This window comes from Natrix helvetica (genome assembly GCF_964273705.1).
Source record: "Natrix helvetica genome assembly, chromosome: Z".
In the NCBI taxonomy this organism is placed as follows: Eukaryota; Metazoa; Chordata; class Lepidosauria; order Squamata; family Natricidae; genus Natrix; species Natrix helvetica.
This window is the reverse complement of record NC_138554.1, coordinates 24,548,588-24,565,934: the sequence shown is the minus strand read 5'-3', so window position 1 is coordinate 24,565,934 and position 17,347 is coordinate 24,548,588. Positions and strand designations below refer to the sequence as shown.

At 39.0% G+C, this 17,347-nt stretch overlaps 2 protein-coding genes across 2 annotated transcripts in view; both read left to right on the top strand.

Annotated features, from left to right (window-relative positions):
• Positions 1 to 14,980, top strand: part of FUT2 (fucosyltransferase 2 (H blood group)) — a 38,616-nt gene extending 23,636 nt beyond the window's left edge. Inside the window, exon 3 of the transcript XR_014176775.1 lies at positions 14,964 to 14,980. The gene's annotated coding sequence lies outside the window, so the exon portion shown is untranslated. The remainder of the gene's footprint in view (positions 1 to 14,963) is intronic.
• Positions 4,868 to 17,347, top strand: part of KCNJ14 (potassium inwardly rectifying channel subfamily J member 14) — a 41,138-nt gene continuing 28,658 nt past the window's right edge. The window contains exon 1 of the mRNA XM_081970762.1: positions 4,868 to 5,074. The gene's annotated coding sequence lies outside the window, so the exon portion shown is untranslated. The remainder of the gene's footprint in view (positions 5,075 to 17,347) is intronic.

Below are 17,347 nucleotides of genomic sequence, written 5' to 3'. Positions count from 1 at the left end.
GAGAAGCGGGGGGGGGGCGGAGAGAGCCCATCCGAGGCTTCCAAAAGAAAGAGGCTGGGGGAAAATGTGTGTGCTACAGCATGGCTCTTTGCCTGGCTTCCTGCCTCCTCCTGTGGTCTCCTCAGTGTTCGCTTGTGTTCTCCCTCCTCAAGTGTAGTTTGATTGCAAGTGGAGCCACGTTGCCTTTTCAAACTTGTAATCAGTGAAGCTGGGCTGGATTTTTACATAGCTTTATTCAGCTGTGTGTGTGTGTGTGTGTGTGTGTGTGAGAGAGAGAGAGAGAGAGAGAGAGAGAGAGAGAGAGAGAGAGAGAGAGAAATGGATGGGGGCCTGGGGAGGAAGTCACTACACTTGGGGAGGGAGAGCACGAGCGAGCACTGAGGAGACCACAGGAGGAGGCAGGAAACCAGGCGAAGAGCCATGCTGTAGCACACACACTTTCCCCAGATTGGCAATGTAAAAATCCAGCCCAGCTTCACTGATTACAGGTTTGAAAAGGCAACGTGGCTCCACCTGCAATCAAACTACACTTGGGGAGGGAGAGCACAAGCGAGCCAGGGTCCTTCCCTCCAGTCTTTGGCCAAAGCCCTGCACAGCACCAGGAGGATGAAGTTTGAATTCCTCCCCCTCCCTCCAACCCACACGTACCTTTTCCAGCTGCTTCAGAGAGGGTTTCAACACTGCTCTTGCCTTGGGTCCTCTGAAGAAGCCCCTTCCTTCCTTCCTTCCTTCCTTCCTTCCTTCCTTCCTTCCTTCCTTCCTTCCTTCCTTCCTTCCTTCCTTCCTTCCTTCCACAGCTGGAACGGGTTCTAATTGGCATGGTAGTTTTGTGGAACCTCTTCTACTGAACCGGTTAGAACGGCAGGAACCCACTCTTGATACACACACACGACACAGAGAAACAACACAGTCTAATTCGGATGTATACATGTACATTGTAAGAAAAATGAATCTTGCAAGTTACCAGATGGATGGCATAGGTAAGGTGACCAACTTTTTTACAATGAAAAGGAGGACAAATAAATTGGAAAAAAATATCGTAAATAAAAAAAATATTTTATTCATTGCAACAATAATACACTAAAGTATGATATATGCATAATAAAAACATTTGTAACATTTTATATTGTAATTATGCTTACATGCCTGTTAATTATTATATAAATGAGTACTTTTCCATTGAATTGCCCCCTACTGCAATATAAAATTCTCCTCTGCAAATATTGCAGAAAACAATAGCATCTTTCTTTGATATGAGGAATGGAAATTCCTTTTTCAATTGATCGTTGAAGTGGCATTTCCTCTTTTTTGATTTTTCCATCCCTAAATGAAATTTAAAATTTAAAATAAAATATAAAGCTACACGAACGATGCAGGCACATTATGAATAAATAAAATTAATTATTGCAACTGAAACTTTAATAACACAAGCGAATAAGCTTCACTAAAATTTAAATTTAAATTATTTTACACTTCTGTTGACAACAGGGTTGTATAAACTTGTAAATAAAATTATACGTATTTGGAAATTATTAAATAGATAATGAATTAATAAAACGTGAATTGTACTTACCTCTGCATAATTGAATATTCACTGAGAAAGAAATAATTACCGTGAGTCATTCAATTGCCAGCGTGCCGTGAGTCTACTGCGTGCGTATGTGCCGTGCCGTGTTTCGGTAAGAAGTAAACAAGGCCACTTGCGCGCGGTGCTCTTTCTCAAGGTCTCCCGTGTGGAGTGCATGCGTCTCATAATTGCATCTTATACTGCACTATACCGAGCCTTGACGAATTGTCATGTCAAATACAAATACGTCACATAACGTGCAACAGATTAATCTTCAAATATCGAAAAGGAGGACATGTAGGAGGACACTTTTCGAGGGAGGACAGAACTTACAAAAGAAGGACTGTCCTCCCTAAAGGAGGACAGTTGGTCACCTTAGCATAGGGAACAATGCTGTTAAGAATTGAGTAGTCCTGCAATAGATACTTCAAAGCTTCCTCCTAGAAGGCAGCAACAGAAACATTTCGTGTCCTTATCAGTCTCTGTATGGACCATCTATCTGAGGCACTGCTACCACCAAACCAAACAGTGATGCAGTTTGTTAAAATGGTCTCAATTGTGCCTCTGCAAAAAGTGGTCAGGACAGAAGGAGGAAAATATGTTCTCCTCATCCGATTCAGGAAATGCAAATGCTGGTTTGCACGCTTCACTATAGGGTAACATATGAAGAGACCAAGTCTGATTGTTAGTTATGGATAACTTCTTCATCATCATCACAATAATGACAAGGGTGAGATATGGATGTCTGTTCCAACATATACTTGGAGCTAGTTTTAGCTTGCCAGAAGACAGGAAATTGCCTGGATAAATGTGAACTTTATAGCACGTTATAAACCCATCATTTCTGCTCTCAAGGATCAAAATGGCTGCCTCCTGAAAAATTGTACCGACTCAATATTTGAGGAATAGGGCTTCCTGAAAATATTTATTTCAGGTTTGTTGAACATTGTACTCAAACAAAGAAGGCCTTGGGATTTCGCGGAGGCTTAGGTCCTCAACATAATGCCAATTATGGTAAACAAGCAGCTTTGAAAGACAGCTGGATCATACCTCTCCGCTAATGTTCCCTTGCTGGGGATTTCCTGTCATTTTTCATTCTCCCTTTGATAAATACAGAGCATCTACAAGAGCAGGTTAAGTCTCCATTTTCACCATAAGGGGGAACCATTGGCTTAGAAATGAAATGGCCGGTCATTGTGGGAATCCCATTCTCAATGTCTAAAAGAAATTCATCATTGCTATTGCTACAGAATATTCCTCATATGAAAAAAATGCACAAATATAAACCAAAATTAAAAATGTCTACTATTTGAATTGTTTTGAGTTTCATACAATACAAAGAAAGAAAGAAAGAAAAATATCAGCAAAATATAATTAGAGGGTGGTGGCGGGGGAGAGAATGTTGGGTTTTTGAAAAAGTGAGGTAAAATTTGCCCTGTGGTTTAATAAGTTCAAGATGAGAATGTAAGATCCCCAATGGAATATAGAGCTTGTTTTTTTTTTTTTTTACAAAGAAGGTATATCACAAAGGAGAGAAGCTGGAATGCTTTTTAAAATTCTGCTTAAAATACCTTCAGCCTCAGGTGTACAAAATACAGGAAATATTCTTTACTTTTGATTTTCAGGTCTCAATTGGCCATTTTATTTGAATAGAGATTTGTCTCAAAAAGGGATAACGAAAGGAGATAGGGACACTCACCTTTTAAAAATCCTCTAAGTTGCCATTGTTAATGGCTACTCCTATTTTTTTTCCCTAGTTACACCTTCTTCCTGGATTGATCACTCAGTCATCACACAGAATCTGTATAATGTCATGATCAGTGGTGAAATTCATTTTTTTAAATTACCGGTTCTGTGGTGGACTTGGCGGGGAAAGGATACTGCAAAATCCCCATTCCCTCCCCACTCTGAGGCCAGCCAGGGATGGTATTTGCCGGTTCTCCAAACTACTCAAAATTTCTGCTATCAGTTCTCCAGAACCTGTCAGAACCTGCTGAATTTAATCCCTGGTCATGATGCTAAACCATCAATTGGATTTGACAATGCAATGATGTCACCAATGGTAATTTAAAATAAGGCTAAATCAATATCCATTTGCTCTTATGAAGTGACCCCAAAACTAGAAAATAAAAGTATTTTGGCACTGCCAAAAATGTTCACAAAAGCACCAAGTTGATTTGGCTATCCTTGGTTGATCCTACAGTCTTTCATTCTTAACATAAGAAATGTTTATCCAATAAATCTCAAGAACAAGCAGCTTTTGACTAACAAGCTATTCCATCCATTGTGCTATCATTGATTGGTAGCTGTCAACTTTTATTAAGACGAATGGCTGATTGTTCACAATCAGCCTGAGTGTCCAAGTTCAACCTTCTACAGCCCTAGATATCTCCCAGTGTCCTTAATAATTTATTTATTTATTTATTTATTTATTTCTTAGATTTTTAGACCGCCCCCTCTCCCAAAAAGGGACTCGGGGCGGTGTACAGTCAATGCAAATAAAATACCGTCATAACAATAAAATACATTTAAAATACATTTAGAGGGGGAGATAGACTGTACAAGAAATAAATACCTAAAAACATCCCAATTAAAACCCCAATTCATCACGTATTGAGTAAATGTTGACATTTAATCATTTATTGAATGCAAGTTGTGGTTTTTAAGAGTTATCAGAAATCCTGCTGGACATCGAATCAATGGGCTTGCTCTGGATGTTTACCAACATGTCTTGGCAAGTGATAACGTTCAACAGTAAATAATGATAACAAAATAAACCATGAAAGAGATGCATTCTTTATTTATTATGCCATTCATATATTTTGCAGATAGGGAGGGATCCCTGCAGCAGGAAAAGGCAACTCTGCAGACTTGAATCTTGTCTGTCCAAAGTCTGATATTTTAGTGGATTTAACTAGGCATTTATGATTCCCCTGGGAACTTTTTCCATGCATCAATTTACAAGCCATATCACTTTATTGCTAAGTCTGGGAAGAGTAAAATAAAGGAATGGAGGGAAATAAAAAAAGACAATGAAAAACTTAATGGAGTAATTAATTCAAGAGAGGGGTAAAATCCAGGAAAATAGAAAATTGTATCTTTATATATTTATTATCTGAACACACACATCCCTCATCTGTCTGGCTGTGTCTTTCCAGCTGCCCAAAGCACAATTGGAGAGGGACACTCAAGATCAGCCAATCCAAAAAGGGCAGGGGAGGGACTAGTCCTTGCCTCATTTTCAACTCATGGTAAATTGCAAAGACCCCAGGGATTTGCTGGGATCCACATTCCTAGCCATTGATCTGGGAATAATTGAGTGGGAAAGAGGGAGGAGGAGGAGAAGAAGAAGAATGGAATAAAAGAGGAGAGAGAGAAAAAGGACCAGGAGATCTCTTGACCTTTTAACACCCAGAAGACAAGAAGGAGGAAAAAAGGAAGCTAGCAAATGAGAAGCAAAAAAGCTAATATAAAAAAAAAGATGCAGAGATGCCCAATTTCAATGTGGTAAGTTGTTTCTTTGCGAAGTCATGTCAAGAGCAATGTGTGATGCCAAACAGGTTGATAGCTGTTTGCAGAGCACCATTGGACTTGGTGTCCCACCCAAATGGGCAAAAGTTGAAAATCTGGATATACTAATAATGTAATAAAAGGTATAAAGCAGTTTGGAGCTAGGAAAGAAACAGTATTAATAGAATGTATAGACAGAATCAATTTTAGTAGACAGATGCTCCAGATAATAGGATGAAACAATGAGGTAGAAGCCAAAATAAATGTACCTTTATTAGATGAAATGTTATGAGTATGGTTAAAGAAATAATTGATGTAAGGTACAACCTAGAGTTGAATGTATGAAATATGGCAGGATGAGAATAATAAACTATATTTGAGGAATAGGGGTGCTCCTCTGATTGGAGACATGGAGTGGCCCCAAAGACAAGAAGTTTTAATGTTGCACATTGCTTAATTTTAAGATGTAAGTGGTCATTTATTGCTAATAGATTTATAGGGTCTAACTTATTTTTTCTATCATAAAATGGTCACATCTTCAGTTAGAATTACCTGGACTTTTAATGTGTCTATTTTGTATGTTGCTCAATTCTACCTGAATTTATATTTTATCACTATTTTGTGCTTAGTTTTAAATATGATATGAATGTCAATAATGGCATGTTTATTAACTATTGCCATTCATTGCACAGTCAACCAGAGTTTTAGACCAGATTTGGCATTTTTATTCATCTATGGAGTTCTTCCATAGATGATAGATAGGTAGATGTTGTTTGATGGTGCTAAAAATATCATCATAAAATTAATGTTATTAATTGGAGGTCTTCTAGTCCAACCCTGGGCTCAGGCAGGAAATCCTGTACCATTTCAGACAAATGGTTGTCCAATCTCTTCTTAAAAACTTCCAGTGTTGGAGCACCCATTTCATCCTGGCTTACAAAGATTAAGAGAAATTTGCACCCACTGCATTGCCATTGACATGTTCCCATCTTAATTTGTTTTCATCTATATTCTTCTGTGGTGAGATAGTATGTTATCTAAAGCCTCAGAAAAATGTTCTTGAAATTGTCCTTGCCTATTATTTGGAGACTTCAGTTATGGTGACATGGTGTACAAGTTGCCAGATAATGTTGCTAATATTATCACTCTTGCTGTTATTTAATTTCTTAGCGCAAGGTGACTTATTTATTTTTATTGTATGATAAATGTTATCCCATCTTTTTGATGCCTACTCATTACTCATTCTTCTAATGTTGGCACATGTTAGTTCCCGCCGTTAAACAGCCCCCACCATTTCCAAAAGTTTAATCCTTTTGTATTCAAAGCCATGCTTTCTCCTACACGAATCTTTCCAAATGCTGGATTATCCCTTCTTCATGGCCCTCCAAAGTTTGAAGTGTGACAGATGGCAATTGTCTCTTGTTTCGATAGTCAGCTGCGGCATGCTCTCTCTGTGAAATTTCACCTGGCATTGGCTTTTTGATGCTAATTGCAGAACTGTTTCATTGCCCAGGCCATTAAGTTAATTAAAAATAATTCCTTCAGGGCTGAGATTTCTCTGGTGCTGCAATTTTCATGCATTGGATGTTAGCCAGACTCTATTTTAAATCGCTAACAGTCCAGATAAAGAAATGTGTTTAATTCAGAAATGCAGTGACAACAGAGATCACCAGCATTTTGTTTTCTAATCTATGGACTGCTTTATTCAAACTAATAATCTTGATGTTAGTGGCTAGCCACAATTATGAATAAAAGTAGATTAGGAGTCCTATAGTCCAGGGATCCCATCGAAGCAAAGCTTGAGGTATTTCTGAAGCCAGGGGCCAGACATCTTATTTTCCTGTCCAAGCACAAATGCTTAAGTTACCACATGGCTCTCAGATGTCAGATTTGATTATCAGTTGTAACTAACTAGAAAAATGAAGAATTGCTTATTGCCTTTGGAAAAAACCACACAACCAAGAAAACTCAGATGATGGACTTGATCTCGTGTTTTGTTGCTGTGAAGAAAGATTTTTACTTCCTCTTGTTTATAGGATTAAAGATGACCAGAAGTTGCTGAAAGAACTTGTGGCTCTTTTTACTTAGGTCCTCTGGATTTATTTGCAATCATCTAAGCAAAGGACTAGGAAGAACCAACAGGTGGCTAAAGATGATGTGTTTGGCCAAGGGAATTAGTAGAATTGAATTGGTTGACATTTGGATCTTCCCTGAATAAGAGTTCACAGGAATTACACACAAAACAGAACATTTGGGTTTCTGATTTGTCAAGCCAATGATTTAAAACAGCTAAAAGTTACTTGTTTTCAACATAAAACATTTCTCTTCATTTGAAACTTTCTTGAAGTAGCGTATAGATCTGAGCAATATATGTTTTGCTCACATCAGCTTTCAGAATTTAGGATCAGTAGAAAGCTATTCAGAGTCTAGTTTCCTTAAATGTTATTTCCAGGTCTTATAAGAAATTTTGGAACAGTTGTTTTTGAATACCAATAGGTCCACTGATCGATCATAGAGGTATTGCAGTTTTATTTTCCACTCTGCCACCACTCAGTCTGACTTTCCACCATTCTATTGAAAAGATTAAATCACACTGTGAAACCTCTACTGTAGATTTGAAGGTTGAACTCCACTACAGGTGGTCCTCAACTTATGACCGCAATTGAGCCCAAAATTTATGTTCCTAAATTTGTTAAGTGATTTTTGCCCCATTTTATAAGTTTTCTTGTCACATTTGTTAACTGAATTGCTGCAGTTGTTAAATTAATAACATGCTTGTTAAGTGAATCTGGTTTCCCCATTTCTTGTCAGAAGATTGTAAAATGTGATCACATGATCCCACGACACTGCAACCGTCACATACGTGTGAGTCAGTTGTCAAGCACCCAAATATTAATCATATGACTATGGGATGGTGCATCTGTCATAAGTGTGAAAAATGATCACAAGTCACTTTCTCCAGTGCCCTTGTAAACTTCGGAGAGTCACTAAATGAACTGTTGTAAGTTGAGGACCAGCTGTAAATATCTGCTTCTAAATCTAGGAAATGATTTGTCATGGTCTGTCAACTTCCTAAAGACATCTAACTGACCGAGTCACTATGAGAAACACGATTCTGGAATACTTAGAACTTTGATAGGTTCATGTAGGGCAGTGTTTCTCAACCTTGGCGTCTTGAAGTCCACAGGACTTAAACTCCCAGAATTCCCCAGCCAGCTGTGCTGGCTGGGGGATTCTGGGAGTTGAAGTCCACAGGACTTAAAATCACCAAGGTTGAGAAACACTGAAGTAGGGTCTTGTGATCTTTTAGATAGCATATCTGACTAAGGTCTTTGCAGGAACTAAGAAATATGTGATGGATGGATGGATGGATTTGTATTGACCAATAAGATGAAGGAACATGATTACAGTTACAGATTAGATTTCAATTTGGGAAGACCTGAAAGGCTAGGCTGAGGTCATATTATCCCAGAGAAGAACTATCTATGTGACAGTTAAGAGTGCTCTATTTATTTATTTTTTACTGTAGAGTGATGCCATCTGCTAATGCCCCATGGTAATTTAGAATTTGACTTCGCTCTGGTAAGCTTTTTGGACTGGCTTTTGTTATTGATTTATCTACTTGTTGATTTTTGATTTGACACCCTCACAGAGAAAAATAGATAATCGGGAAAAGACAATAATCTACTATTTTTGTTTGTTCAGTCCTATTTCACTAGCTAATAATCTTTTGCTAACGTTTAATAAAATTATTAAAATCTGCAGAATTAAGAGCAGGGATTCCAAGAATACCAAGGAACACAAAGGGACTTTTTTGAAATACTACCCATTGAGTTTAGTCTCATTCCCTCCCCAAGATTTTAGTGAAAAATATTTTCATTGAATTCTTCTAATAACTTTATTTTACCTAATCACAAATTTTGCTTCCTGATCCCAAGTTAATTTTTCTGATAATTTACAAATTCTCAAGGGAGTTTGTTCCAAAAATATATGTATGTATCGTAAATTTAATAATTTCTCTGACTGGTCAGAAATGCTATAGATACAAAAATGAATCGATCGGTTTTGAAATAAATGGGATAATTCAAAGGAGTAGACTGTTATTTGGCTACCATCAAAGCATTCCCTGCTACTATGTTAAAAATGTCCTCCACACATCCTTGAATCAGTAGAAGACAATCCCAGCATAATCTTTGTTGCCCTTTGGTTGATCCCTATCCTGCCTGCACTATCTCTATTCTGGCTTTTGGCCATCTGATGATGTCCTCCTGATGCAGCTACATGATCGGTTAAGGGAAATGATTGGTTTAACCCTCTGGGCTTTTTCTGAATGTCACCAACCGGCAGGAAAACATCTACTAAGCATGCCAACAATCCTGGAAACAGACCTGTTTGTAATCTTCAAGCTTTTACATCCTTTCTCTCAACAGATGAAGGCGAAACACTGAATGTTGACCAGATCACAAAATAACAGAATTGCACAAACACGCACAATACGATAGACATCCAAAAACACACAAATATACATTTCCTTTCACACTCTGGGCAAGGGATCCATTTGCCCAATCACTAGCAAAACTTGGTCATCATCTAAGGTAACAGTGCTGGCATGACTGGGTTAGGATAGAAGTGTTAGCCTTCCCAACTATTCCTCTTGAGCTTTAATTTGGTTTAGTTTAATTTGGTTTACTTTACTTCAATTTAGTTTAGTTTAGTTTATTGTCATTGCACATCGTACAACGAAATTAAATGCCACCTTCAGTGTATATTGTAACTATAAAAATAAAAACACAAACATACATCCTTCACGTGCTATATAACTGAAATTGAAAACCTTCAATTTCAAAACCTTCAAGCTTCATTTTCTGATTGGGTTACCCCATCTCCTATATGCTCTCCGTGGTAGGCTGATGTCCTCCAATATGTAAGAGCACACTGTCTTTTCACTAGTGAGAAATACTGTAACATTCAACTTCTGGGAGGTGATAGGGATACCTTCTTCTTTTTCTCTACCAGTGAGATGACTTGGGCAAGGCCAAATAGAGTAGTCCTTACAGCTCAGCCTGAGTTTTATGAAGGAGGTGAAACTCAAGATCCTTCCTCATAGCATTTCTCTCCTCCCCCCATAGGTCTTACTGGACCAAGACTACTATACTGGTATCATTGATGGACTTGGTTGTCTTAAAAAGAGATAATGGTCACTGCTTTAGATGACTTTAAAATGGGGTTAGACTATTAGCTATGCTGGTTGGAGAATTCTGTGAGTTGAAATTCACAAGTCTTAAAGTCTCCAAGGCTGGACACCTGTGGATTAGAAAAAATCACAGAAATCTCTTAATAGTTGGAGAGCAAACAACCAATAGTGGCCATGAGGTTTTTTTTCATTCCCCCCCCCCCCCCCCCCCGCAATTTGATTTCCTTTTCTGATGAACAAAGCCAGGTCTCCAAGATAATATTACCTGATGCAAGAAAAATATGATCAGCTGTATGTAGGCCTTACAGAAGCCACAAGTCCATATAAGGGACTCTTCAGTTATTTGCTCTCAGATAACAGACAATGAAATATCACATCAGCCTCTCTTCTGATTCTCATCATTTTGCATTTTGAAAGGATAATGATGGTAAACACAGCAGTATTACAGGGCAGAGTATAGTCACCAACTCCATTAAGTGTTTGGCTCACTTATAGGACCATCAATCCAGGTTGCAAACTGTGGTGCCATGCAGAGATGGTATTCAGCAGGTTCTGCCCAATTCTGGAGAATTGATAGCAGAAATTTTGAGTTGTCCAGAGAACCGGTAAATACCATCTCTGACTGGTCCTGCCTATTCTCTTCCTCCTGAGTCCTAGCTGATCTGGAGGGAATGGGGATTATACGGTATCCTTCCCCTGCCACATCCAACAAGCCACGCCCACCAAGCCACGCCATGCCCACCAAGCAACACCCACAGAACCGGTAGTATAAAAAACTTTGAATCCCACCATTGGTGCCATGCTTAGGGGGCAGCATGTCAACCAAGTATAAATATCACCTCCACATAAACAGTATTAATTCAGCTTTGCTACCTGGATTTGGAAATTTTCATCACTGCGACTGTTGGAGGTAGCTAAGCAGCAAGATCCTTCAGAGTGAAATGCAATACAAGTAGTCCTCAGCCTACAACTATCTGTTTAGTGATCATTTGAAGTTACAACAGCAGCGGAAAAAAGTGATCTATGACCAGTTTTCACACCTACGACCCTTGCAGCATCCCCATGGTCATGTGATCAAAATTCGGGTGCCGGGCAACTGGCATGTATTTATGACAGTTGCTCTCTCCCTGGGATCATGCGATTGCCATTTATGCCCTTTCCAGCTGGTTTTCGACAAGCAAATTCAATGAAGATGGTGGGAGGTGGGGGAGCCAGATTCGCTTTTACAACCACATGATTCACTCAACAACTGCAGTGGTTCTTGCTGCTTAGGTTCCTCAAAGCAAAAAAAGGTTGTAAAATGGGGTGTGTAAGTCACTTAACATCTGTCTTGCTTAGGAATGGAAATTTTGGGGCTCAATTGTGGTCGTAAGTCAAGGACTATCTGTAGTTACTTAGGAAATAAGCAAACTTGCATGATCCCAAAAACTAAGGATGCTTGATTCTGCTTACTACTTTGATATGACTCCCAGGATAGCATTGTTCTGATCTAAGCTTCCCAAGAACATGAAGCAAACTTCCCATCCCAATAAAACCCCTTTTATTTCGGTTAAAGGGAATTCCTCTCCAGCCAAATCCCGGCAAACAGTCTTTCATGAAATTTCACAACTATAGACCTTTATCAGGGTTGGAGAGTTGCCAGGCCGATATCTTCCAAATACCGCACTGTAGCATCCATTACTTGGCAAGAAGTCAGGAATAGATCTTCATCTTCAATGAATTGAACTAATTGTCCCCAGCAAACTCCCCTCCCCTTTCACTCCTCTTTATTCCCTATGGGAGGGGCCATCTGTGCCTTTACTCCTGAGTCGGCCCTTGTTCCTTAGCTGTTACTTTCTCCTAGCAGCTCTGCGCATGCACACATTGGGAACAGGCTCCAGCTGTTCTTCTGCCCCACTGATATCCGACTCTGAAGCCAGCTGATAATTGTCAGACGGCCCTGGTTCCATCTCTGTCTCTGATGCAGAGCCCTCATTAGAACCAGACTCCAGGATTGGCCCATGTTCCTCCCCCAACCTCCTCACTGTCTGAGTCTGCCACCAGCTTCACTGGCAGGCCACAACAAGGAGGTTAAAGATCAATCTAGAAGAAACAAAAGCAAATTATGTCCCAAAGGTGATTTTTCAAGAAGCAACCAGACTTCCTTGTTTTTCCTTGAAGACATTTCACTTCTCATCTAAGAACAGTTCAGAATTGAAGACGCTTCCTGGAGGACAAGCGAAAAGTCTTTAAGGAACAACAAAGAAGGTCCAGCTGGCTTTTGAAAAAGCACATTTGTGATAACCATGAATGAGAATCTCCATAGACAAAAAGGAAATGATGTCTGTAGTGCAGCTATTTAAAAAAAGCTACAGAAATGGATGCATGAACTCACCAAGAGTTCATCTCAACTCAAGGGAAACTTTATCTTCATTCGAAATCCAGGACTGAAAAATTGATCTCTGTTTGTAAAATACCCTTGATTTGATTTGGGGAAAGCCAGCTTCAACTCTTGATGAAATGCCCCATCAGGAAACCAAACATCTCTTCCAAATGCTAATTCATTTTAATCACTACCAACTGGGAAAGCACTGAACAGTACAAAAATAGATGGGAATTTATAAACATAGTAGGTTTCATTCAACTCAAATGAAAGGAATTCTAATTTGAGAAATAAATGCACTTCCATACGTGCCAGACTACAAATGTTTCAAATGCACAAATCATAAATTGCAAAGACCATTAAAAAGGTAAAGAAATCTTGAGCAAGAGAGAGATGCCTGGCCAGATACCTTCTGACTATCTGCACTAACCTGCCCAATTTTCCAGTCTTCGAAGCCTTCCTACTATTATTATTAAAGGCACCCCTGTTCTGGATTGATGGTATCGTCCATATTTCTACAGAAGAACCTGTTGACCACTAATCCTGGATTTTATTTAGTAGCAAGAGACTTCGTGATACTTTTATTCTGATACATAAAGTTCCTTTTGTAAGCTGTCTTGAATTGTATTTCCGCCTTTTTCTTTTTTCCTTTTTGTCCTAAAGCTAGAAGATAAAGGTAAAGGTTCCCCTCACACATATGTGCTAGTCGTTCCTGACTCTAGGGGGTGGTGCTCATCTCTGTTTCAAAGCTGAAGAGCCAGCGCTGTCCTGTTGAAAGAAATGTAACTCTGGGTTCGGCTCCAAGTGGGGAAAAAGACACTGGAGACATGGAGGCTGCTTGGAAAGATGGTTTTAATGGTGGACAGGACCACATGGCTTGAGTCCTGAACAGAAAAGGTGATCGCATGCTTCAATGTTGGTGGAGAAGAAGAGAAGGGCTGATGGAGGGGCTTGCTAGGCTTTTTATAACCTGTTCAGTCCCACCTCTCTGTTTCCTGTTCCTGTGTAAGAACTGTATTCTGATTGGTTGTCAGACTCACATGGGCCCATGCAGGGGCAACTCTCTAGGCTGAGTCCAGGTTTGGTTGAATTCTCAGAGTTCTCAGGTGCCATGTGGTCTTTACTTTGTGTTTAAAATGAGTTTCTCCCTTTTTCACATCCAGGAAAATATAATATTCTGCCTTATCAATATTTCCTAGGATATTTCATTTTTCTGGGAGAGGGCTGGGTGATAACTTCCTACAGTCTGAAGACGTCTCCGTGGTCATGTGACTGGCCTGACTAAATGCTGAAGGTGCATGGAACGCTGTTACCTTCCCACCAAAGGTGGTTCCCATTTTTCTACTTGCATTTTTACATGCTTTCGAACTGCTAGGTTGGCAGACGCTGGGACAAGTAATGGGAGCTCACTCCATTACGCGGCACTAGAGGTTTGAACCACCAAACTGCCGACCTTTCTGATCAACAAGCTCAGTGTCTTAGCCACTGAGCCACCATGTCCCTTAAAGCTAGAAAAAACCATGCATATCCCTGGGAGAGTCCATCTATTTTACATTTAGCAAATCTTCAAAAGTAGTGAATGCTGTAATATTTCCTTGATGAAATGCCTATTTGATCTGATATTTTTGACCAATGAATGAACTACCTCAAGAAAATGCATAGCCAGGTTTTTGTCATACTGGTACTTATCAAAAGTGCAGGCATTAAGACTCTATCTAAAAGGAATGCCTTCTGCCACAGAACAACGGGGCTTCTTCATATGCCAATGTATGAAAATATACATTGGTAGTCCTTGAGTTACAACCACAACTGAGCCCTAAATTTCTGTTGCTAAATGAGACATATATTCAGTTTTGTCCCATTTTATGATTTTTCTGCCACTGTTGTTAAGTGAATCCTTGTAGTTGCTAAGTTAGTAACACAGTTATTAAATGAATCTAGATTTCCTATTGACTTTGTTTATCACATGACATCAGGATTCTGCAACATCATAAATAAGTTGCCAAGAGTCCAAATTTTGATCAAGTGGTCATGGGGATGCTGCAATGGTCATAAGTGTGAAAAATATTTATAAGTCACTTTTTCCAGGGCTGTGGTAGCTTCAAACGGTCACTAAATGAACTGTTGTAAGTCGAAGACTACCTGTATAATATAGGTAATCTGCCTAAAATGTATATTGTAAGACAACTTTTAAAACCAGTTTTGATCTAGTGGTTAAGGCATGAGCCTAGAAACTGGGAGAGTGTGAATTCTAGTCCCACTTTATCCATGAAAGCCAATTGGGTGACTCTGCGTCAGTCATTCTCTCTCAGTTCAACTCAACTCATAAGGTTATTGTTGTTGTGAGGCAAATAGGAAGAGAAGGGAGTATTTGATATGTTCAACACCCCAAGTTGTTTATAAAAATATAATAATATAAAAATATTTATATTATATAAAAATATTATAATAAAGGTGGACTATAAAAGTGTGTGTGTGTGTGTATGTATGCATGTATATATATATATGTGTGTGTGTGTGTGTGTGTTGTATTTGTACTGATAAATAAATAAAGGGAGACTAGTATAGATCTATTTCGAGCTAATTAGCTCTCATCAGCTAGCCATACCCTTACTGGGATTTGAACCTGGGCTGTATTACTGACTCCTTCCTAATATGTAATACTAAGAGAATACTAAGAGAACAAGAGAATACTAATACTAAGTAATACTAATGTAATACTAAGAGAACAGGAGAATACTAATATGTAATACTAAGACTCCTGCCTAATATGTAATACAGCCCAGATTCAAATCCCAGTAAGGGTATGGCTAGCTGATGAGAGCTAAATAGCTTGAAATAGATCTATACTAGTCTCCCTTTATTTATTTATCAGCACAAATACAACACACACACACACACACACACACACACACACATATCAGCTAGTAAATAAATAAATGGTGACCACCTAGTAATTTTGCTTCTTTGGGGAAACCCGGTATTGTGGTGGATAGATTGATATTAAACATCTTGGTGACATTTGTTATGAACTTTTCTCTGAAATGAAATAACCAAACATTTCACGAACTAAATGCAGTTACAAGTGAAAGCAGACCGTCAGCCTGCAATTCCAGGCTTATAGAAGTGTTAGGAGCTTGTCAAAAACCTCTCCACTCTAATTATAGTTCTGGAATGAAATGGAACAGACCATCTCTGCACACACACACACACACACCTTCTGCTTTTGGGTGTGTGTGGCTTTGTTGTAAGTTGCATTGATGCTATAGTCTCTAGGTCTTATTTTCTTCCAGGTTCAGTTTTTCCTCCACAAATGCTAGGAGTTAAAATTTAAATCAGATTCATGCAACTTTTTCTGGGAAAGAATATTCTTTTCCCCCTTTATTTCTTATAGATTGGAACTTCCTTTAAGAAAATAATAATAATAAGTAAAGAAAAGGTAAGGCTTCCCCTTGCACATATGTGCTAGTCGTTCCTGACTCTAGAAGGTGGTGCTTATCTCCGTTTCAAAGTCGAAGAGCCAGTGCTGTCCGAAGACATCTCCGTGGTCATGTGGCTGGCATGACTAAACGCAGAAGGCGCACGGAACACTGTTACCTTCCCACCAAAGGTGGTCCCTATTTTTCTACTTGCATTTTTACATTCTTTCAAACTGCTAGGTTGGCAGAAATAATAATAATGGAATAATAATAATAATAAATAATAATAATAATAATAGTAGCTGAGTTTTAATGCCTCTATTTCTTTAAAAAAAACCAATGGAAAATGTCTCACTTAACAAGAGAAATGTCAGGCTCCATTGTGGTCGTAGGTCGAGGACTACCACCCTATATAATAGTGCGGGAAATAAGGGAGATCAGGAGTTCACCCTTGAATAAATGTCATGGATGAGGATGCTGGAAGCTTTTTCTTTTTCCCCTTGTTTCTTAATTAAGCACAGCCTTCTAGGCGTAAATGCGGATCTTCTGTTCCCATTTATCTGATCGGAGGCCGATACACACAGCGTCGAAGAAGTGCTTAGCTGAGCAGGTGGCTCACTACATTTCAGCTCTTTGGCAAGGGGCTGCACACTTGATGAGGATCAGAGGTTGGAAATCTAGGACTGGCACAAGAGCAGAAGTCAGAGTTGCCAATTATTGTCAGCCTCCCAAGGATTCTAAAGCAAACTAATCCCATTTTAAGAACTTTGGGTGGTTTTTTTTTAAAGCTTTTATTGTTAAGATAGACAAGAAAAGAAATAGAAAAAAGAAGTGAAAGAGAGCAACACACAAATACACACACACACCATTATTCTTTCAAGGAAAATTGAACCAAATGAAATTCATGTGTATTATTTTAGTGCTTTAAGAGCTAAGATGAAAATCAGAAATCAACAAAAACAGTCATGATCCTCAGAATTATCAGACAAATGAATAAGGATTTGATATACTTGAGCAAAAAATTCTAACTAATCTAATCTCTAATCTAGAGCCGGTGGCGCAGTGGTTAGAGTGCAGTACTGCAAGCTACTTCAGATGACTGCTAGCAGAAGTTCGGCAGTTCAAATCTCACAAGGCTCAAGGTTGAGTCAGCCTTCCAGCCTTCCGAGGTGGGTAAAATGAGGACCCAGATTGTTGGAGGCAATAGGCTGACTCTGTAAACCACTTAGAGAGGGCTGTAAAGGTATTGTGAAGTGGTATATAAGTCTAAGTGCTACTGCTATTACTAATGTAGC